Genomic DNA, 23044 nt, shown 5'->3' with positions numbered 1-23044 from the left:
ATAACTTTTTATATAAAAGAGTCCTAAAAATAATTAAGATTGTCCGGTGCTCCACACTCCGCAACAGGGGCAGAGCCACCCTCAGTGAGTTTTATACTACCTTGTTAATTAGATTTCCGAGTATATTGCACGCGAATACATCCCTCTCCCCTTGAGTCCAACGGCACACCCTACTCACTTAGAATGATCATTTTGAGCCGTGAAGATTGTCCAAACTAGGCTTCGAAACAAGATGGAAAGATGATTCTTTCTTGGACACTTAGCTTTTTTAGGTTAAAAGGGAAAGTGCTTTGAAATTTGGTTGATAATCAATCTTAGACGATTTTCTGGGACTTGAAGGAATGTTTACATCCATTTTGATAGGTCGTTTTAAGTTTTTTTTTTTGTATTTTTTGTATTTTTATTAGATTTCTTGGAGGGTTCCAACTTAAAATCAAACCAAGAGCTCTGATCCCATGTTAAATTTCTTGGAGGGTTCCAACCTAAAACCAATTGACCATAGATGGAGTAACTTCTAGAATAAATTAATCCAATTTGGTTGACTTAAATAAGCGATGTGAGACAAGTCTAACAATTTTAATGGAGGATTAACCTTAAAATATGTGCCTTTTTCTTTTATGGGTTTCATGGATGATATTTAAACTTAGATCGAATTTATGTACCTTTTCGTGTATCAAATATAGAAATTTTGTTATTAGCGGTTGATTTCTTCTAGTAATTAATTCCACCACTTCCAAATTCAAATATTCACTTCGCTCTGAGTCACAAGACAACATCTCAAGTTGGGCTTTTGTTGAGTTTTAGTAGCCGAGTGTTGGACGCGTCAATAGGAAAAAGACAGATAACTAAGCAAAAATTTAGCTAATTAATTAGGATGCGTAAGTACTAGAAAATCCGGTCTTCTTAAGTTGTAAGATGGCATCGTTTCTCAAGATAACTTTGAGGTGCTTTAGTGAGTCGATTTCCTAAAGATAGTATTTGCTTCCACCAGATGGTGTGTACCAGGTTAGAACAAATCTGCTTTCAAGAAACAATGAAGCCCGAACTCGAGATTATTTTTATCTGCATTTGAACAAACGACAGACAAAGTATATATCCACTAATCAAAATGTAGCACTAATATTCTATTTCTAGAATAATAGAATATAAGTAAGCCTAAGATACTAAGGTCATCCACAGTGGTATAATCAAAAAAGGATAATCAAAAGTTGACACATCAGCTTTTGATTATTCACTTAAGAAGTTTCTAAGCTTAACAATGTTAAGCTTTACTATGGTTACTTCTAGTTCATAACCAAAATATGGGGTCCACTACAATTTCACTCTCTATCATTCTCTGTTTTCCGTCATTCACTTCCCTCAATTTACGTTTTTTATGGGTTAAAATATATCGATTCCTTCTCTTAATTTTGGGGAAAAAAAATCGGTGACTTCCTTCCCTTCTATAATGATTTTTTTTTTTTTTTTTTTTGGGGGGGGGGGGGGGGGGGGGGGGGAATAGAAACAGGAAAGAAGAGTGAAACACCTTAATCCAGCGACGATGAGTTGAACTGTAGATGATCGAGAGATATGAGTTTCACTTTTGAAGGAAAAGAAAGAGAAATAGTTTGTAGGTGAAGTGAAGAAGACATAGAGTAAGCGAAGAAGCTTGGCTATATAAAATTTTTATTCTTCAATTTTATTTTTTTTACCAAAAAAAAAAAAAGAGTAGGTGAAAAAGAGAAAAAGAAAATATCAGTTGAAACACGTGTATATAAATTTTGGAACTAGTTAACTTATGTGGTGTAGGGTTCACAAATTTTGATTATTGAAAAAGATTGCTAGTTTTGGTTATCCAAAGCCTAAAATTTGATTATTTCTAAGGATGTTGCTAAGTTTGATTATACCATTGTGAGCGATCTTTTGCAACAACATTGTTAACTTTAAAAATAATTGGCATTTGATTATACCAATGTGGATGGCCTAAGAAGAGAGTGTGCGGAGCGAGCGAGAAAGCAATTCAATGAATTGGGAGATGGTGTTGTGTAAGGGTGCACATCCGATCCGTTGACCTCGACAATGAATGGTCCGAATTGCTAAACACTTGGACGGTTAAGATTAAGCACAACACCAAGCAATTCGGATCATTGATTGTCAAGATCAATGGTCCGGATGTGCACAGTATCATGCCGCACAGACCTCCTTGGGTTCCTTTCTCATGAAATTTTAATTGTAAATCGAATGACTTTACAAGGGGTACGTTTATAGACTTATATAGGCATGTCTTTAGTAAACACCCGTTAGGAATGGTCATGTTTGTTCAAGACACTAATTAGTAAGGGTCATGTCTTGTGAAGACAAGTAATTAAGAAACATCATGCCTTTTTGTATGCATCCTTCTTTGAAGACTCGTGTCTCTAGTAGATGTTAATTTAATTGGGAATTGAAGGGTCATGCCTCCTGTAGAAACCCTTATATTTTAGATCTCTTCCTAAAAATCACATCTCTTCTAAATAAATGTATCCCAATTTAATGTGTATTATAATTATTCACATAAAGCAACAACTCATGTGAAAAATGTTGATACCTTTCAAAAAAAATCAATATCCTTTCAAAAAAACCTGAGCCAAAATTCATTTATTATTTTGAAAATTTTCGACAATAAATGCATAAATAGACCGATAACCGGACTTTAACAAAAACTTGATATATGATCATCTTAGTGTACTCTAGCTACTCGAAGCAATGCGTAAATGTATTTTGTTAAAAAAAATTCAGATAACTTTGTTCCAATCTTTCACACCTTTTAAGTAAGTTTGAGGAAATACAATTCATTCAACCATCTATGTTTGCATTTTCCTACGTTTGATCCCTGAACGGGAGTGTGCAGAGCACGGTGCTGATATATTAGCAGTCGTGGATCATGAATTGGTATTAAATTTGGGATGAGTACAGTTGATGATAGCTGCACACTGCTTCACTCGCGTAGGTGATCGATCCGATACCCCGATGTGGACTTTTGGAGTCAACATCCCTGCATTTGGATAGCCAACCACCCAATTCCAAGTGGTTGCATGGAATCATCCTCTTTTACAACTTAGAAGACTAGACTTCAGTCTTGTCTGTTGTATCGGCAATTGGGTAAGCACGCCATGCCTATTATATTTTCTTTTATTGAGACGAAAAACTTAAATATTGGTCCTGAACCATAAACATAATTAAGCCATCCTTCTAGTTGGTTTGAATGATTAAGTTCTCATCCTTATTTTCAAATAATTCCTTAACCAACCTCCCATTCATTACCTACCATTTACTATGCCACATTTATAATTACCTTACCAACCAATTCCCGAAAGTAATAAATTTATTGAATATGATAAATTTAATGTATTTCTTAATCAATAGTATGACAATTTTGAAAAATATGATAAATTCGGGATCCTCACATGATAAATTTGTGAAAATACTAATGACATTTTTGATTAACATGATGAATTTCATATAGTGAACATTTCGGCAAATTAATAAGGTAAATTTTTTACCCACGAACATTCGTAAGCACAACAAATTTTAAAACTATAGAATATCCCGAACATAACAAATAGGTTAGAAACATGATAAATAGCTTACAATTTCATACATTATCATGAAATATTTCTGCAATTTTTTCATGAAAACTAAGGCTCAAAAATCACAAACCCATCAGATTACATCATCCACACCACGAGCTAATGAAAAAAGACATCTGAGCTTTCCATTTTTAGATGAACAAGCATTCTTGAACTGATCCACTACTCTTCTTCACTGTCATCAAAACGTAAGAATCCCAACGGCACACTACCATGTCGTAGTTATCCCGCAAAGACGCACCACAGTCACGGCCCGACTCTACTAGAATCCAACACACAAATCCGACTGAGTATAATCACAATATAACATGAACTGGAGACCAATTAAAGGAAAAATATTCCTTCGGGGTACTAAAAACAATTAAAGGAAAAATATTCCGAAGAACAAAAACTACAGTACTCGTTGAATTGAAGACCTATCGAAGTCATGGGTTCCATGGACTTAAATGCTAAGTCTTGTCGTCATTGGATGGTTCTGCCACTTTTTCTTGGACGTCAATGCATGATAAGCCCTTCATATTCAAATGACTTGGGCATGCGATACTCTGATCCTAAATAGTATCTTCGAATAATACTTTCTTGCTAGTTTTTTCTGGCCTTCTCTTTTTTGTCCTTCTAGCGCAACGCAAGTGTAAAAGATCACTTTGCCCGTCTATTTTTTACCCCATTTATTTGTTGTTTTTTCGCCCAACATGTACCAGGTAATTTCGTCTGCTAGAACGATATCTTGCCTTTGTGTACTCACGTTGCATATATATTGTTTGAATCCATTTATTTTGAAACTAGAGAGCAGTTCAGTTGTAGACTGAAAGGCCGAAAGGGCATAAAAAAGATTCATTTATTTCATAAGTAGGAAAATTTGTAAAGAAAGCAAGTAGTTATGCACTGAATCACACCCTAAGAGTGAAGTTATTCCCATCTCCCATATATTAGATCCACCTCCTACAACCAAAGTTTCTCCTCATATCTGAGACTGACGAGAGCTTCATGCCTCCTCCACAATATCTGCAAAAATCGATCTCTTTTAAAAGAAAAAGTTGAAACAAAAGCAAGCAGATATAAGAACTAGTGGAATGTATGAAACTCATCGTTTTAAATCGCAGTTGCAGTCAGTGTAACGCGGGTAACTAGTATCGGGAGTATCGGTCAATGTGTAACGGGAATCGGAGACTGCAAGCGTGATTTTTTTTATAGCATTAGCAAATGATTAAAGAAAACCATTGATACACATGTTCTAACCTTATTTTTGAGAAAATTGGATGTTTTTAGCTATATCTTACAAATATTTGAATTTTAGAAGTAGTTTTGTAAGTATGATTGGATCAAAAGTCAAAATTTGAGACAATAAATACTGATAAGTTCTGATCCAAGACCGTTATTCATAGCCGTAACCGTCCGGCCTGTCAAAATCCCGTTACGTAACATAACGGCCGTTTTTTAAAACCATACTACTTCAGGGATAAGTGTCCCTGTCACACCCCACCCCGGGCCAGCACTCAAATGAGCCTAAACCGACGTGAGGGTGCAACATCAAACACCAACCCATTTCTATAACTCAAGTTTTAGCAACTAAATTAACCAACAACCATTTTATTGATAACGCAAAACTTAACGTTCTTACAAACACAGCGGAAGTCTTAAGAAAGCATTAAACTATACAATAAACCAAATATGAACATAGGCTGCAACTACATCCCTATCTACAAAATTTTGCCAAAACTAGTCCAGCCTTCCCAACATGCTACCCTAAGCGAGTGTACAACCCCACGACGATCAGCAGTGGATATCTACAACGCCTGCAAAACTGGATTCCAAAATGGAATCCAGGAGTGTTTATGAGACATGGATGCAATTCCATATTAAAGGTGCAGCTAAAAGATATATTTCAACCAGTCAAATAGTGAACCAAGCAATTAAAAGCAACACCGGGCACAAAGCCAATAATTTAAGGCATAAAGCCTTTTGGCATTAAGCCAATCACCGGGTACACAGCCAATAGTTTAAGGCATAAAGCCATATGGCATAAAGCCAATCACCGGGCACACAGCCAATAGTTTAAGGCATAAAGCCAATCACCGGGCACTAAGCCAACAATCAAGTTCAATTCAATATAGAAAAACATCTATGAATCAAACACTCACCTCGTACTCCAAAAGAAAGTACAACTATGGTTTCGGTGCTCCTTGATTCACCGACTCGTCACCTATCCACAAGCCAAACATTTTAGTATAGAAATACTTTTAAGGCTTTAACAAATGCATTAACAATGTTCTGCATCAATTCAACTATTTAGCAATTGCCGAACAAAAGTAAATTCACCAATTCGTACCCAAAACCTAGAATTCCACAATTTCACACATTATCAACAGAACCACTGATCGATTTCTGACTATAGAATTCTATAGGTTTCAAAGAATACTACAAGACCACCACCACTAGCAAGAAGGCTTCTAGTACATCAATCTAGATATAAAATTTGCCCAAATTGGACTCCGAATGACTAAGATATGCTCAATTGAAATTACACATCTAAAACAGAAACTACAGACCCAGCAGAACAGTCTGCGATCGAATGCTCATTAAAAATCACACACTTAATCTTTTCCAATATTTCCAACGCCAAAAAAACACCAACTGATCAAGGTTTAAGACTCAACAGCATCCATAGTCAGTAAGCATATTCAACTATGACAAAATTGATGAAGAACACAGCTATAAAACCTGCCCAGAATTTCAGAATCACCAAACTATTAACTTCGGAACCAAAACTGAATTTTCTCAGACCAAACTAAGGCACAATCTTTACAGATTCAGAAAGATATACAAATCTAGTTTCGGAATCAAGAAACGGTGCGTAAAACCAATACCCGAGCAAGAAGTTATGCCCGTTTTTCCAACACGTGTCTGGGCTGTCTGCCCAGACGCGAATCTGACTGCAGCCCGGTTAAAGATTTTTATCTTTTTCCAGGTTTCTCAGAAAATTCTGAAATTTTTACAGCATAAACTACACACAAAGAAGCATCTACAGTAAAAATATTAGAAAATAACATGAACGGTATGTCAATGGTAAAAATTCGTCAAAAACAGGACAGACTCAACTCTGCTCAAAACACAGTTATGCATATTCATATGTTATACACGAATTTTCAGGAATAAACTCAACTTCAAGCTCAAAAACCCTCTCTCATGGCTTCAATTTGACCATACCTATTTCCTCCTTTCTTTCCTTCTTTCTTCTTCTTCTCCACCGGCTGATCTCTCTCTCTCTCTCTCTCTCTCTCTCTCTCTCTCTCTCTCTCTCTCTCACGTTGGAACCTCCTGATGGGTTTTCTTTCTTTCTATTTTTTCTTTTGTTTTAAAAGAACACACACACACACAACACCACACCATACACACGGCACACATGCACAATTCCAAAGAAAAATTGCACTCCAGCCCTTTAGGTTATTAAATATAACATTTAAGCACCTCAATTAAAAATGGTGTTACAGTCCCAGTCAACTATATATGCTCATGGGGCTCACGTCAGCTCCAACTTATAGTTCAGTGCTTTGCAATAAACAGTAGAGAAATAATACGTACTAATTTGCAACGGAATTTTCGTATCGTAACCTACGAATCCTAGGTATTAGGAACCTAAAGACAGGCCAAATTACAACCAAATGCATTGTTTTTTTTTTTTTGTAGGCACAAGATATGAAAGAGATTTGGACACTTACCATACAATAACACCATTTGCATTTTGCTAATTTCTTCTGCCTCCACGTCTTCGAGCATTGCTTTTCCGCCTCTTTCCGCTTCCGTTTCCTACACCTTCAACCATCTCCACAAGCCAGTGAGGTTTACCGAACGAGAACATAAGATATCCCATGACAAGTCCAACTACCAGCCCAAATCCATACCCTGGCAATACGACTTCCCAACCAAATCCACTCACAGGATCTGAATCTTCTTCTTCAGATCTCGGTGGTGGTGGCTGTGTTGCCTTAGGATCGCCACACGTATTCGACAATGGAGGCCCGCATAACGCCGAGTTGTTGATGTAAGAACCATTCGAAAATGTATCGAATTGTTTGCCTCGTGGTATAGGCCCCGTTAGGCGATTCTGCGAAAGGTTGAGCATTCCGAGAAAGGTTAAATTCGTGAGTTGTCGAGGGATCTCCCCAGTGAACTTGTTCGATGAGAGGTCTAACCATTCCAGCTTCGTCAAATTACCAAGCGACTTTGGTATATGACCTATGAGGCTATTGTGCGATAAGTTCAGTCCTCGAATCGAATTTAGCCAACCGATGATCCCTGGAATCTCACCCTGAAACTTGTTCCTTGATAAATCAATGGCTACAAAAACTCTAAGGATTTTCTTCATTTCAATGGTCGATCCTTTGATTACTATAGTCAGAGAATCATAATAATAAGTATAACCAACAGTTAGCATGTACACCAAACCAAAATGCTCATCCACATTCATCATTGCTTTGAAACTTTTGAAGTACTTTATGGGCAATGGACCAGTGAAATTATTGTTCGCCATATCAAGAACTCGCAACATGGGGAAGGGAAATTTGGTCGTGGAAGTCACGATCGATCCATGAAATTTGTTGGATTGCAAGATTAGGACATGCAAGTACGGTAAATTTCCCAACCAATGCGGAAATTCATCAAAGAACTTGTTTCTTCCGAGATCTAGCACTTTCAAGTATCTACAGTTAATCAGAGACTTGGGTATTGGCCCTTCAAATCCATTGCCATAAAGATTGATAGTTGTCAAGTTATGTCTCCTGGTAAATGAATCATGAATGGTGCCAGAGAAGTTATTCATCTTTAAAGCGAGTACATGGAGATTTTCACTGAATCTATTTGATCTAGGAATGGTGCCAGAAAAGCTATTTGAAGAAAGAATAAGGTAGGTAAGGTTTCGGAGTTCAAAGGTTGAATTTGGAACAGTACCATTTAGGTCATTATAACTCAAATCAATAATCTCCAACGAAGTGGATTGAAACTCAAGTGTATGACCAATCAGTTTGTTATAACTGAGATCTAAGTACTTGAGTGCGGGTAATTCGAAGACCCAAGATGGGATTGTACCGTTGATCAAGTTTCGGCCTATGATCAAACTGTGCAGATTTCCAAGGTTTGAAATTGAAGATGGGAGGGAACCACTAAAATTGTTGAATGAGAGGTCCAAAGAAGAGATTTGTGTAAGGTTTGAAATCAATGACGGGAGGATACCACTGAAATTGTTGGATGAGAGGTCCACATAAGTGATTTGTGGAAGGCTCCAGAGAGAAGTAGGAATGGATCCGTGGAATTCGGAATGACGGATGACCAATTGCTTCAAGGACTTCAGATTAGCAATTGAGTTCGGCAATATTCCAGAAATTCCCGAGGCTAGGAGATTTAAGTTCTGGATCGTATAGGTTGAATTGATGAAATCGGGTATATGGCCCGTGAGACCCTCCTCAAAAATTATTACCAAGTTCTGTAGATGTGGTAAGTGGAATACTCTGCTAGGGAATTCTCCATGTAAACCAGAATCTCCGAGACGAAGGGTTCTTAAAAAAGTCAAATTGAGCAAGGAATTTGGAACCACCGAAGAAGACATGTTTACGCCTATAAGAGAGAGATCTCTTAACTTGGATAAATTTTGAATGAGTAACTCGAACCCGCCTTCTTCCAATCTCAAATCAAAATTGAAAGAGAGATCAAGCGACACCAATTTGTTTAGGTAGGAGACTCTAGGCCGGACTTCTCCATGTAAACTAGATCCTCCGAGACCGAGGGTTCTTAAAGAAGTCAAATTGAGCAAGGAATTGGGAAACACCGAAGAAGACATGTTTACCTCGCTAAGATCAAGATCTCTTAACTTGGATAAGTTTTGAATGAGTAACTCGAACCCGCCTTCTTCCAATCTCAAATCAAAATTGTAAGAGAGATCAAGCGACACCAGTTTGTTTAGGTAGGAGACTCCAGGCGGGACTTTGCCCGAAAAAGCAGACCAAGAGAGGTTGAGGTGCTTCAATTGGGTGAATCGAGTGAATTCAGGTGAGATGCGAGACATGGAAAAGTTATTGTGAGCGAGGTTGAGCTTTTGAAGGTGGGGAAAGGAGAGGAAGAGACTGCTATTAGGATGGATGGTGCCTTGGAGCCAGCTGCAGCTGAGGTCGAGTCCAATTACTTGACCCGTCTCTCTGTCACACTCGACCCCATCCCAGGAACAACAATCAGAACCCTTTTTCCAAGACTCCATCTTTGGAAAAGAAGTGATTCCAAAATCATCATCACATTCTTGAGAAGCATATTTATTGAAGGAAAAATTTCGTTTAAACTGCAGCAGGGCAGAGGTCTGTTCATGAGTGCAGAGTTGGGCATGCAAACAAGAGAGTTGGCAAAGGAAGAGAAAGAAGAAGAAGAAGAGGTTAAATAGTTGATTGCAGGAAAGCAATACTTGTTGAAGGCCCATCTTTCCTCTTGAACACAAAAAAACGTGCGACGGGTTTTCCAATTGAGGAGAAGTACTCGAAATGTTTTATAGGCATCTGCTGCAAACTAAATCAAATAAGATGGCTTCTTTTTTTCACGCTTAATGATTACGTGGATAGTATTCCATCGGTTACTAGATAATACTTTTTTCGTATTTTCAGCATAAAACAATGGTCTCAACTGCTAACATTGAGCCTCAATGATTGAGGCATGCCTAGTTTGGCATAATAAGCCAAATGACTTATTTTTTTGTCCTTATTCAAATTTTTTTCATATGTGCTAGTTTTTCGTTGAATTTTTTAGGATTGTTGCTTTGTTATGATGAGAGAAATCTAAAAAGTAAAAAATTACCTTTGAAATCCAATTTTTTTTGAATAAAGACAAAAATAAGTCAATAAATTAATTAATTTTTCTTTATTCAAAAAAATTAGATTTCAATCATATTTTTTTACTTTTTAAATTCCTCTTGTCATGACGATGCAAGAATTCTCAAAAAATCGATGAAAAATAATAAATGCAAAACAATTCGAATAAGGACAAAAAAATAAGTCATTTGACTTATAATGTCAAACTAGACCGCAAAACACGGCTCTGTAGGGTCTTGGGAAGGATTGTGTTTATGAATCTTTACCCTCATGAACGGAGAGGCTATTTTTACGACTCAAACATGTGACCTCCAAATCACATTGGGACAACTTAGTACTTTACCGTTGGAGCTAGACCACCCTCCAAGATACTGCTCACATATGGCACTACAGATATGGGTGTGTGTGTGGCCATTATATAGAAAAGAGACACACATGTGGTATTTACAGAAAAGTGTATAAAATACTTTACTATCGCGCGGTCATCACTATCCAAAAAACTCACTAACAACAACTAACGTACTAGTTACTTTTGCTGAGGAAAAAGAAAAGCACGCAATCATCAAGTCAAAACAAAGCCAACATTATCAAAGGGTGTCTACAGGAGATCCATTAACAAATGTTTTATAAGGATATGTCCGCTTCATTCTTTTTTTTTTTTGTCGATCAAGGGTGTCTGGTCAATTTATGCACACCTCAACTAATAGCTTCCTACTCTAGTCAAAGGTGGACCATCCATGCCGGAACTAGAAAATTCATGAGAAATTACTTTTTTGCGGCTTTACTCTAAGAAATGAACCCGGTTAAAAATCGAACCCTTTCAAGTAGAGGCTCGAAGCAGGTTTATTAACCTTCTAAGCCCAAAAGAATAGCTAAAAAAAGAAGCAGCAAAATATGGCGATTGGCTCTAAGCATGACCAAAATAAAAGAAAAAAACACTGTCATTTGCTCAATTTCAAGGCTAGATGCAGACAAACCACACCAACCTTTACGTCCCTTCCCGACTAATAGCAATGAAGTACCTGAAGTATGTTTCCCCATTCCTTTTTTAGCCGTAGAAGGGTGGCACGGGCACAGCCTCACTACACGGTATGGGCTTGTGCGGTACAGTATGAAATCTTAAGTGGCTAAGTGGTCAAGTCATTTTTAGGTACACAATACAAGCATGGTAAAACACGAGCACGGCATGTCACACGCACAACGTGATCATTTCTGTTTATGCATAAATCATATTGATTCATTAAATCTGATTACACAAAAATGAAAATTAATTGTTCTTTCTACAGTCAACTAAGTAACTTGGATCGCTTTGAATGATTGATTCATGAAAAGCATGAAAAGCGTGGTTATGCATCCTGGTATTGTCCCAATTCAAAAGTTACAAGGCTAGAAAAGCATGGTATGCTTCCCGGTATTGTCCCGTCAACGGCTCAACTAATCCCTACCAGCTATGATCAAAGGCAGATCATCGTACAATTTTTTGGTTTTCTTTATTTAAATTTTTTTCGCGTTTGTTAGTTTTGCGCTAAAATTTTACGTATTATTGGTTCATCTCGATGAGAGGAATTATAAAAGTAAAAAATTATGACTTTACACAAGTGTTTTTGCAAAAATCCAAGAAAAAGATTCAAAAATTGACTTTTTGAACTTTATCTTGGATATTTTTCGAAATATTTGTGTAAAAGTCATAATTTTTTTTTCTTTTTCAATTCCTCTCGTGGAGACAAACTAATATTACATAAAGGTTTGGTATAAAACTCGAAAAAAATAATGACAAAACTAAAAAGTTGTTCACAACTTGTTGGTTAATAGAAACACCCAAATACCTCTACGTGGACTTTCCAGAATTAACATCCCTGCATTTGCACGTACAGCCAACCACCCAATTCCTAGGGTACTTCGATAACCCTAGCTAGTGAGCATAATTAACCGGAAACACAACAACGTAAGGGGTGTTTGGGGGCCAATTTTTTAAAATTAAATATGCGTTTTCCTATTATGGGTGTTCGGGAGCCAATTACAAAACATTCTTTTCAAAATGTATTTGGCGAAATGAACTGGAGAATGAAAAACTTAAAAATCACATTTGGAGGAGCTACTAGGATTTTTATTCAACGCAAATCATTTAACACTTTTACAAGGAATTTGGAACCACTGAAGAAGATACATTTACGGGGCCAAGATCAAGATCTCTTATCGGATCTTGTGTCTTGGATAAATTTAACATCATGCACGTTCTTAGTTACTAAATACAAAACGAAAATTGGAGGATTACGGAGCCACGGATTCAAAGTCTTGGTCATTGTATGGTTCTTCCAATTGTCTTGGTCAATGATAGGCATATTAAATTCAAATGACTTGGGCATGCAAGACTTTGATCCAAAATACTTCCAAAGACTCCAAACACGCTTTCTTGGAAGAATTTTTTTTTGCTTTTATCCTCTGACTATTCACATGTGTTGTCTCGACAAGAGCAATCGGAAATAATATTCAATGTACACCTAATAATTATTGGGAATGGTATTCCATCAAGATTATTTTTGGTACAAATATTTTTGCAACCAAAACAATGCACAGGTAAGCCCCCAGAAATGGGTAAATTTGAAACATCCAAAAAATGGGGTAACCATCAAGAAAAATACATAGCTATTTTGAGGTTTATCGTACACCCTAACTCGTATCTTCGCCCAGAAATGCTTTGGGTCCATAGGGAGTGATTTAGGGGGGGACATAATGCTTGAGCAATGAGTTCAATTTTGTTAGTCTTACAAGCAATTCGGTAGCAATTTACCACACCAATTATAAAAATATGTGCCCATTTCATTTTGGATATTGATGTATGTGACACCTAACCTTCTTATGGCCTTCCCGTTAGTTGATATTTTTTCGAGTTACTAAAACACCGCGTTTGATGTCAAACGAAAAGGAAAGGGAAAAAATATTCCAAAAACAAAACTATAGTACTCGCTGAGTTGAAGACCTATCGGAATCATGGGTTCCACGGAGTTAAATGCTAAGTCTTGTTCATTGGATGGTTGTGCCAATTTGTCTTGGTCGATGTCGATGATAATTAAGCCCTTCATATTCATATGTAGGGCATGCGTGACTTTGATCCAAAGACTCTAGACATACTTCTTGGTGTAGTAGTCTTTTCTGCCATTTTTCTTGTTTGTCCTCCTAGCTAGCTCGCCTAATGTAAGTGTACGAGATCACTTAGCCGGTCTATTTTTTGGTCCCCAGTTATTTTTGGGCCTAAACCTATTATTGGATGGTTTTGCCAAATTGTCTTGGTCAATGATAAGCCCTTCATATTCAAATGACTTGGGGCTAGCAAGACTTTGATCCAAACTATGTCCAAATGATACTTTCTTGTTAGTCTTTCCTTGCATTTTGTTTGAAAAAATCAGTTCAATTGAATATGCGTAACGTAAGTATACGAGATCAGTTTGACTGTCCATTTTTGTCCCCAGTTATTTGTTATTTTTCGTCCCACATATACAAACTAATGGCGGGGCCTAAAACATTATGCATCGTTAATGTATTTATAGTCTTTGGGACTAATTACAAACCAAAAATACACTTATAAGTGTATATCTACTTTATAATTAACCTCTTAATTTAGTTATTCATTGGATTAGTAAATGAAAAGTATCTTACACATGCATTTAATTGTTTGACCCGAGCAAACAAAATTCCTATAGCTCCACCCCAAGGTGCAAGTATAGATAAGATTGTAAGCCTAAGTGCAAAAAAACCTATTCAATCAAATTAATTCAAGAGTCTCTATCTTTTGTCCTTGTGGAATTCAAGGGCTACTCGTGGATTAGAGTAATTATCTCGTCTGCAAGAACGATATCTAGCCTTTGTAAACTTTCCGCTATATTAGATCTCCCTTGTGAGCTTGTTTGATGACAGGTCTAATGATACGAGTTGTGTCAAATTTCCTAGTAGCCTTGGTTTATGATCTGTACGAACCGAATACCCAAGAAGAAATTGGACCATTGATGAAGGTATGGGCTATGTCTAGACAGATTAGACTTGGAGGTACAGTAACTTGTGCCGGGAGAGGACATGTATAGCCTCATTTGCAGAAGCTGTGGCAGCAACGAAATTTTGCTACCAGCATTGGGTGCAATGAAATTGTTCTAGAAGGTGGCTCGGCGGAGTTTGTTGGAGCCGTCATCAAGCTTGAAAATACATTGGCTCCTTTGGAAGTTAATTTTGGGTCACATTGGTTTGAAGCATCCTCTTTTAGAAGACTTTGAGTTCAGTCTTGTTCGTCGTAGGGGCAATTGGGTAGGCACACCATGCCCGCTTTTATTTATTTATTTATCTTGTTGTAGGGAAGGAAATGGCACCTAATTTTCTAATGCCCTTCCTTTTAGCTGAAATTCTTCCAAATTAGAGTAGTAATATACCTCGTTTTGATATTTAAAGGCAAAAAATTCCAAGAATTAAAAAAAAAATTCAAATGGCTTTTTGGGCATGCAAAGAGTACTTTTGATCCAAAATATCTCCAAACAGACTTTCTTGGACTTGGAGTATTTTTCATTAGGAGAGTGAGGCATCAGGCAAGTGGAATATTAATCATTAATCCCTCCGCTTTATGCATGATTTCATAAATTTTTATATAAGTCATAAAATGAGATGGCCGGGGCCCGGAGCTATAGAAACGGGTGAGTTGCACGTGCCACCTCAAATTTCTTTTCTTTTTTAGAAAAAAATCATTTTAGAGCCGGCTCACATACGAGAGTACCATCATTTTTGAGCTATAAAGATTGTCAAAACTAGGCTTCAGAGCAAGATGGAAGATGATGTACTCTTGAACACTTCGCTTTTTGTACATTATAAGGGGAATTTCTTTTAAATTTTGGTTTAAAGTCAATCATGTAGTTTAGATCCATTTTGATATGTGTTTTTTCTTTTCTTCATTTTTTTCTTCTATGTTAACGGGTAATTAACCTTAAAACATATATAGGCATTCTTTATGGGTATTATGGATGATTAACCTTATAACATATGTATGTTTTTTTTGTATCAAATATAGAAATTTTGTTATTAGTGATTGATTTCTTCTGATTTTGCCACATCGCAATTCAAATCCTGGCTTCGTCTCTACTCCACAAGACTCCTTTGGGCATTTGTTGAGTTTTCGTAGCCAAGTGTTGGACACGACAAAGGAAGAATAACCATAAGATACCTAAGCAAAAGTTTGTCTAATCACGATGCATAAAAGCACACATAAGCAGATAACCACATGTGAACCCGTGCGACACTTGATAAAACTTGAAATGTTGTCATCTTAGTGTACTCGAAGCAAAGCATAAATATATTTTATAAAAAAAAAAATTCAAATAGCTTTGTTCCAGTCTTTCTGAACATTTAAGTTTGAGGAAATACGAATCGATAGTTCAACCATCTATGTTCGCATTTTCCTCTGTTCGATCCCTATAGCATACCCACGCCGGCCCTAGCCATAGGCCCACCAGCATATTTCTGGCAAGGAATTTTGGCAAGCATATTTCATACTCATGAATGAATGTGAAAAGGACGACCGCAACCAGCAATTTCGAAACTGCCTTGAAGTGAGGATTCAAAAATTAAAACACCACACGTGTGAAACGCACTTGCCGCAGTCAAGCTATTAAGTTCTTCCGGCACTTTCTTTCATGTGAAACACATTTGCAGCAGCCAAGCAAGAAGCTGCTATTGTGACTGATGGTTCCTTGAAGCCAGCTGCACCTAAGATCGAGTCCAATTGCTCAATTGAGCCCATCCCACGGACAACTACCACAACGTTCCTTCCAAGACTCCATCGTTGGATACCCAGGGATTTCTTAAAGCATCACAGATTTATTCAATCAAAAGTGTTGTTTAAAAGGAAGCAATACAAAGATCCAATTGCTCGAAAGTAATTGAACCAGAAATACCTGTGTTCCGGAGAGTTAACTGCCGGAGAGGATAGGTCAAATTGATGAAATCAGGTATATAACCCGTGAGACCATCCTCGATCATCCCATATTTCCAAGTCCTGTAGATGTGGTAAGTGGAATATTCTGCTAGGGAATTCTCCATGTAAACCAGATTCTCCGAGCCAGAGGGTTCCTAAAGAAGTCAAATTGAGCAAGGATTTTGGAACCACCAAAGAAGACATGTTTATGCCCACAAGATTGAGATATCTTAACTTGGATAAATTTTAGAAGAGTAACTTGAACCTGCCTTCTTCCAATCTCAAATCAAAATTGTAAGATAGATCAAGCGACTCCAGTTTGTTTAGGAAGTAGAATTCTAGTGAGACTTTGCCCGAAATACTAGTGTTAGAGAGAATGAGGTGTTTCAATTCGGTGAACCGAGCGAATTCAGGTGAGATGCGAGATATGGAAAAGTTATTGTAAGTGAGGTTGAGCTTTTGGAGGTGAGGAAAGGAGAGGAAAAGACTGCTATTAGGATGGATGGTGCCTTGGAGCCAGCTGCAACTGAGGTTGAGTCCAATTACTTGAGCCGTGTCTTTGTCACAATGCACCCCAGGTCCCCATCCCACGAGCAACAATTAGAGCCCTTATTCCAAAGCACCATCTTTGGAAACGAAGTGATTCCAAAATCATCATCACATTCCCAAGAAGCAGATTTATTGAAGGAAAAATTACGTTTAAATTGCAGAAGCGCAGAGGTCTGTTCTTGAGTGCAGAGTCGGGCATGTAAGCAAGTGAGTTGGCGAAGGATGAGAAACAAGAAGGAGATAAATATTAGTGGATTGAAGAAAAGCCGGCATACTTGTTCACAGCCCATATTTCTTCTTGAACACTGAAAAAAGAAAGGTACACCAACGAGGGGAACTACTCGAAAGGTTTTGTGGGCGTCCGCTGAAACTAAAATTAAAAAAGACATGGGTGCTATTTTCCACGAACTTTTTCCTATTTTCAGCAGAAAAGAACGCTTTTATGGTTTATATATTCCGATTTTTGTTTTGGTTTTGCCAATAATTGAACCAAACCGCATCGTTGCCATCCTTAATAAGAAGGCGGAAGGCATAACTAATTACATATATCTTACGCAATACATGAGGCTATTGCTACTGCAACGTCTTGGGAAGGATTGTATGTACGTACGTATCTTTATCCATGACGGAACCAGAATTTCATATATGCAGGGGCCATAAACATAAACAGTAAAAAAATTTTGAACTTTTAAGGTTTAGGAGTATAACAAAAATTTAATGTTGAATTAATATACTTGGTAGAGAGAAAAATTGAGGTGATTAGTGAGTTTTTCTTTTCGTGGTCGGAGAGAGATGAATGGTGGGCTTGTTGTCACAAAAGAGAAAGAAACGTGTGAGAAAGTGATCCAAAGTATGTAACTCTTATCTAAGTTCTTTTGTGTATTACAAATTATGGGGCCAAGATGTTAAGTCTTATTGTATGGGGAAAAAAAATCTTGGGTAATTATAGGCTTTACAAAATTGGGGGTGGCCGCAGACTCCGGTAGCCAACCTTTGGCTTTACCCCATAAGCAGAGAGACTATTTCCATGACTAAAACATGTGACCTCCAAATCATATTGGGACAATTACAATTGCGCCTGGACTGCTCTCCATGAGGCTGCTGACGTGAAGACTTTAAATACTAGTACATATGTGAAACACACTTGCCGTACTTTCTTTGTTTTATGTGAAGACACATTTGTATCAGCCAAGCAAGAACCTGCTATTTTTATTGATGGTTCGTTGAAGCTAACCGCATCTGAGGTCGAGTTCAATTACTTGATCCATCTCTTTTTTGCAAATCAAAATTAAGCCCTTCCCACGACAACTATCATAACCTTCCTTCCAAGCAGTGGCAGAGCTAGCCAGAATTTTTGATAAATAGGGTTGGAAATTTGAATTATGTGTGATTCACAAAAGAAATCCTTGATTTGTTTGATGAACGAACAAACTAGCATTACGTTTGGAAATTTTTTGGGTGGAGATTCTATTTTTACTCCTTTTTTCCTCCTAAGTACAAAACCCTTATATGGGTTGGGGACAAAAATAAATAAATTTAAAGTGGGGTCAAATTAGTAAAAATTGGGCAAAAAATTATACCTATCTTTTTTAAAATTTGGTAGCCAGTGGGATCAGTTGCCCTTCCTTGTCTCTATGAGTCTATGTCCCTCCGCCACTGCTTCCAAGACTCCATCTTCGGATATGAAGGGATTGTCAAAGCATCACAATATCGAGAAACAGTTTCGTTCAAGGAAAAGTGTTGTTTAAAATGAAGCGTTTCAAAGCTTGCTCGAAGATTAAATAAAATACAAAGCTCTGTTCTTGAGTGCACAGTTGGCCTCATGGCACAAGCAATTTGGAAAAATAAGATCAGAAAGGAGAAGAAAATTAAGAGGTGGTTTTAGGAAAGCCATACTTGTTCAAAATTTAGTGGCGGCTCCACAATTGTTTTTGGGCGTTCAAGCCATCCGACTAGATTCAAAAAATGCAATAATATTTTATACAAGTTGATTTTTCTATGATACTGTCTCCATTGAATCATTCGTACAAAGTCAGAGTACTTAAGAAGTCGCTCAATTCTGTGAGTAAGTAGACAATATAACTTAAGAAAACAAATGGATTGAAGGTACGGTAATGACTTCCTAGACCAATTGGCCAATTTAAAAAGGAATAGGCTTGGAGGACTTGACTCTTAAAAGGCTGATGGACTGCTAAAAAAACACACTTCAGTCTCACAGCACATGCACTGCCGCACATGAAAAGAGGTACCTGAAAATGTTTCCCCATTCCTTTTCCATCTCTTGAAGTGTAAATCGGGCTAGAGCGGCACATGCACCGCCGCACAACACATGTATGACACACTAATTAGAAGTAGGCACAACACGGTATGGACTAGCACAATATGGCATGGAAACTTAAGTGGCAAAGCTGGGCTGTCATTCTGGGACACGCAACACAGGCATGATAAAGCAGGAGCATGTTACATGCAAAACACAAGTACGTACGGATATATCATTTCTATTTAAAGAATAAATCAGATTGATCAATTAACAATACAAGAGATTTGGGATCTCCCAACGGTTTTTTTAGTAACGGTTGAAAAAACCGTTGGTATAGATGGTGTTTAGCAACGGTTTGCAAAACGTTACTAGAAACAGGACTATAGCAACGGTTTTCATGCAACCGTTACTAGATTACAAGACTATAGCAATGATTTTCTATAACCGTTACTAAAAACCAGACTATAGCAACGGTTTTCCATAACCGTTACTAAAAATCGGACTATAGCAACGGTTTTCCATAACCGTTACTAAAAACCGGACTATAAAGACGAAAAAATTGGCTTATTAGCTTATTTTTTGTCTTTATTCAAAAAAATTAAGTTTTGATCAAAATTTTTTACTTTTTATATTTCTCTCGTCATGACGAAGCAATAATCCCAAAAAAATTGACGAGAAACTAACAAATGCAAAAAAAATTTGAATAAGGACAAAAAATAAGCCACTTTGGCTTATTTGTCCGAACAAGCGTAGCTATCTTTACTATGTAAAAAATAGACGGTTCCAATCGGAAAAAAAGTAGGTGTTTGTATAGTATAAACCGAATTTAAAAACTTGGATTAAGAATAAATCGATAAAACTCTAATGACATAAGTTAGCCCAACCGGTTTGCATAGTATAAATATTAAAAGGCCCTCAATATTACACAAGTGCTGAGCTAGCCCAGCTGGTTCGCACTCGCGCGCGCATACGCGGGCGACAGGTGGGGCCACGTCAGCGCCACGTCAGCGACAGGGGAGGCCATGTCAGTGCCACGTGGGCGATAGTGGGGGCCACGTCAACGCCACGTGGCTGCCATGTCATATTTTACCCCAGATTTAAAAAAAATATATACTTGCCTTTAGCAACGGTAATGGTTTACAACCGTTGCTAAAGAAACTGTTACTAAAAAAAAATCTGTACCAACGCTCGTCAAAACCGTTGCTATACGTCTACACCAATGGATATCTCGCAACGGTTTGGGCAACGGTTGGTGAACCGTTGGTATTGCTTTTAGCAACGTTTTTTTTGTGTTTTTTAGTAACGCTTTTGACCGTTGTTAGATCCCAATTTTCTTGTAGTGTAAATAGGATTACACAAAAATGATTTTGTTCTATCTATAATCAATTGAGTAACTTGGATACCGATTCTTTTACTTCTTTATTATCACAAATGGTTTCAACAGGCACAATTGATCAAAAAAATGATACTCCCTCTGTCCCATAATGTTTGTCCGGTCCGCGAAACGAGGGCTACAAAATAATGCATTTCTTTTAAGAAAAGATTCAAATTTTTTATATAAGTTAAAGAACTCGTTGAGATCTAGTAAATTGTTGAATATTTTTCCAACTTTTGTTATAAAAATAATATTATTTTTACGTCTCCGTTTTGCGGACCGGACAAACATTATGGGACGGAAGGAGTATGAGAGAAGTGCAAGACTAAGACGAGATGAATGAAACAGGGGCTATTTCATATTAACCTTCTAAGCCCAAAAGAACAGATAAAAAAAGAAGCAGAAAAATAAAAGAAAAAAAAACACTGTCATTTGCTCAAAAGTTGATTTGACTAGTCAACCTTTTCAACCCTAGAAATTACTTATTTATTTCCTTTTATTAATTTGGTTTTATTCTTTGTCCTTTGGACGATAAATGTTAGGGGAACTATTATCCATTGGATAATAGAAACCCAATTCTTTATATTAAAAGGGTTTTTGAAAGATTTGACAAGTACTTTGATCTTTTAAAAGAAATGACATTTATAATTATTTTAAAAAGTACTTTTGATTATTTTTTCTAATAAAAGTACCCAAGTAACCTTGGACCTTTGGACAATAACCGTTAGGGTAATCTTTACCCATTGGACAAAAGCCTTTCCTTTATTTTATTTGGTAAGTACATGTATATATAAACTTGTGTAATAATAAAAAGGACATGTAGTTTTTTTCAAAGACTTAATTTAATATTTAAAGTACTCGTACCTTATTATCCTTTGGTTATTAACCGTTAGGGATTTTATTACCCATTGGGTAATAGCCTTATTCTTTCACCAAGTACATGGGTTCATTAAAATAATATTTTCTTAAACCCCATGTGATGAAAGTACATATTATTTTATTATTAAAGTACTTAGTAGCCTTAGTAGCCTTTAAAGCCTAATATTCTCCTAAGTACCTTTTTATTATTTTGTATTGGGGTTTTGTACCCAATTGGATTAATTTATTGGGGAGTTGATCTTCCTAGAATACACTAGTTTATTTATTTAAAGGGGCATGTGCCTAATTGGATTTCTTTAATGGGTATTTGATTTTGAAAATCTTGTACTTTGTACCTAGACGTAAAATACCCCTCCTCCTCTTCCCCCTTCCAGCTAAAAACCTCACTTCCGAAATAAAAACTCTTCACTCAACCACACTAAAACACAGAACACAACACAAGTAGTTAAATTTTACATTTCCAAAAGAAAAGCTAGAAAAACCATAATTGGCCCTAATTCCCGAAGGCAATTGGGAGCCATTAGACGCGGACAATGGGAGGCCGAACAGGAATAGTAGTGGTAGCCTTCGTCGTAGTCAGAGATTAATAGCAAGGGAATGACTGGAAGAACTGTGTGCATGTGTGTGTGAGAGAGAGAGTTCTAATGGTACGTGACGAAGGGGGGTAGACATTACAAAAGTCGTTGGCGACGACGACCCAGGACAATGGACCCTGCTCCCGGATAAAAAACACAACTACTGGGTTAGGGTTACAAATGGGCAGGTCTGAGCGGATTGAAACTGGTTAGGATTCATGAGTTCAATATGAACGGATTGAAACGGGCAAGGACTCATGAGTTGAATATGAACAGGTGAGTTGAATAGGTGAGAGAGAGAGAGGGGGAGTGGGTCCCTTTTTTTGCCACTTCATCGGGTCTGTGAAGAATCTGTGTGTTGTTTGCGTGGGTAGCATTATTATAACAATAAGTCTGTCCACACAGACAATTTGTGCATAGATTTTGTTGTGAAATTCACCACGGGTCTCACATAAATGATTTGAGCCGTTCATTAAATATAAAACATTTTTTTAAGGGTTCTTGCCAAAAATCAGCTCAATCCATTATCTATAGGTGCTTGATTCAATCATCTAAATTTTCATTCAGATTTTTGGATAATGAAAAATTAAATGATTAAATTGAGCACCTATAGATAAATGCATGAACGCACAGAAATGTGAAGAGTCTAGAGAAAAGCCAGAAATAAATGCATGCACGCACAGAAATGCTCAAAGCTAGCTATTTGTAATACTTACAATATGCAACAGCTGGCAATTGCATCGGCTAATTTCTTCTGCCTCCGTGTCTCTGAGCATTCCTTCCTACCCTCTTCCCTCTTCTGTTTCCTACACCTTCAATCATCTTCACGAACCTTTGAGGTTTTCGAAATGAGAACATAAGATATCCCATGACAACTCCAAATACCAGTCCAAATCCATAACCGGGCAATATGACTTCCCAATCGAGTCCGCTTGCAAATTGAGAATCCTCTTCTTGTTGGAACAACGAGGGCGGTGGTTCTGGTGGGCCAGAATCGCTGCAT

General features: G+C 37.3%; 1 protein-coding gene and 1 long non-coding RNA gene across 2 annotated transcripts in view; one reads left to right on the top strand and one right to left on the bottom strand.

Moving 5' to 3' along the window:
- The window catches only part of LOC131300405 (11-beta-hydroxysteroid dehydrogenase-like 4A), a 69202-nt gene that overhangs the window by 34139 nt on the left and 12019 nt on the right, over nucleotides 1-23044 (top strand). The gene's annotated exons all lie outside the window — the stretch shown is intronic.
- On the bottom strand, nucleotides 5183-6944 carry LOC131300424 (uncharacterized). Its single transcript, XR_009190956.1, has 3 exons — nucleotides 6816-6944; nucleotides 5750-5811; nucleotides 5183-5412 (listed from the first exon to the last, which is right to left on the bottom strand). It is a non-coding gene; the product is annotated as an uncharacterized LOC131300424 (long non-coding RNA).

The sequence above is a fragment of the Rhododendron vialii genome, chromosome 1a (assembly GCF_030253575.1).
Source record: "Rhododendron vialii isolate Sample 1 chromosome 1a, ASM3025357v1".
Taxonomy (NCBI): Eukaryota; Viridiplantae; Streptophyta; class Magnoliopsida; order Ericales; family Ericaceae; genus Rhododendron; species Rhododendron vialii.
This window is presented reverse-complemented; position numbering and strand designations above follow the sequence as displayed.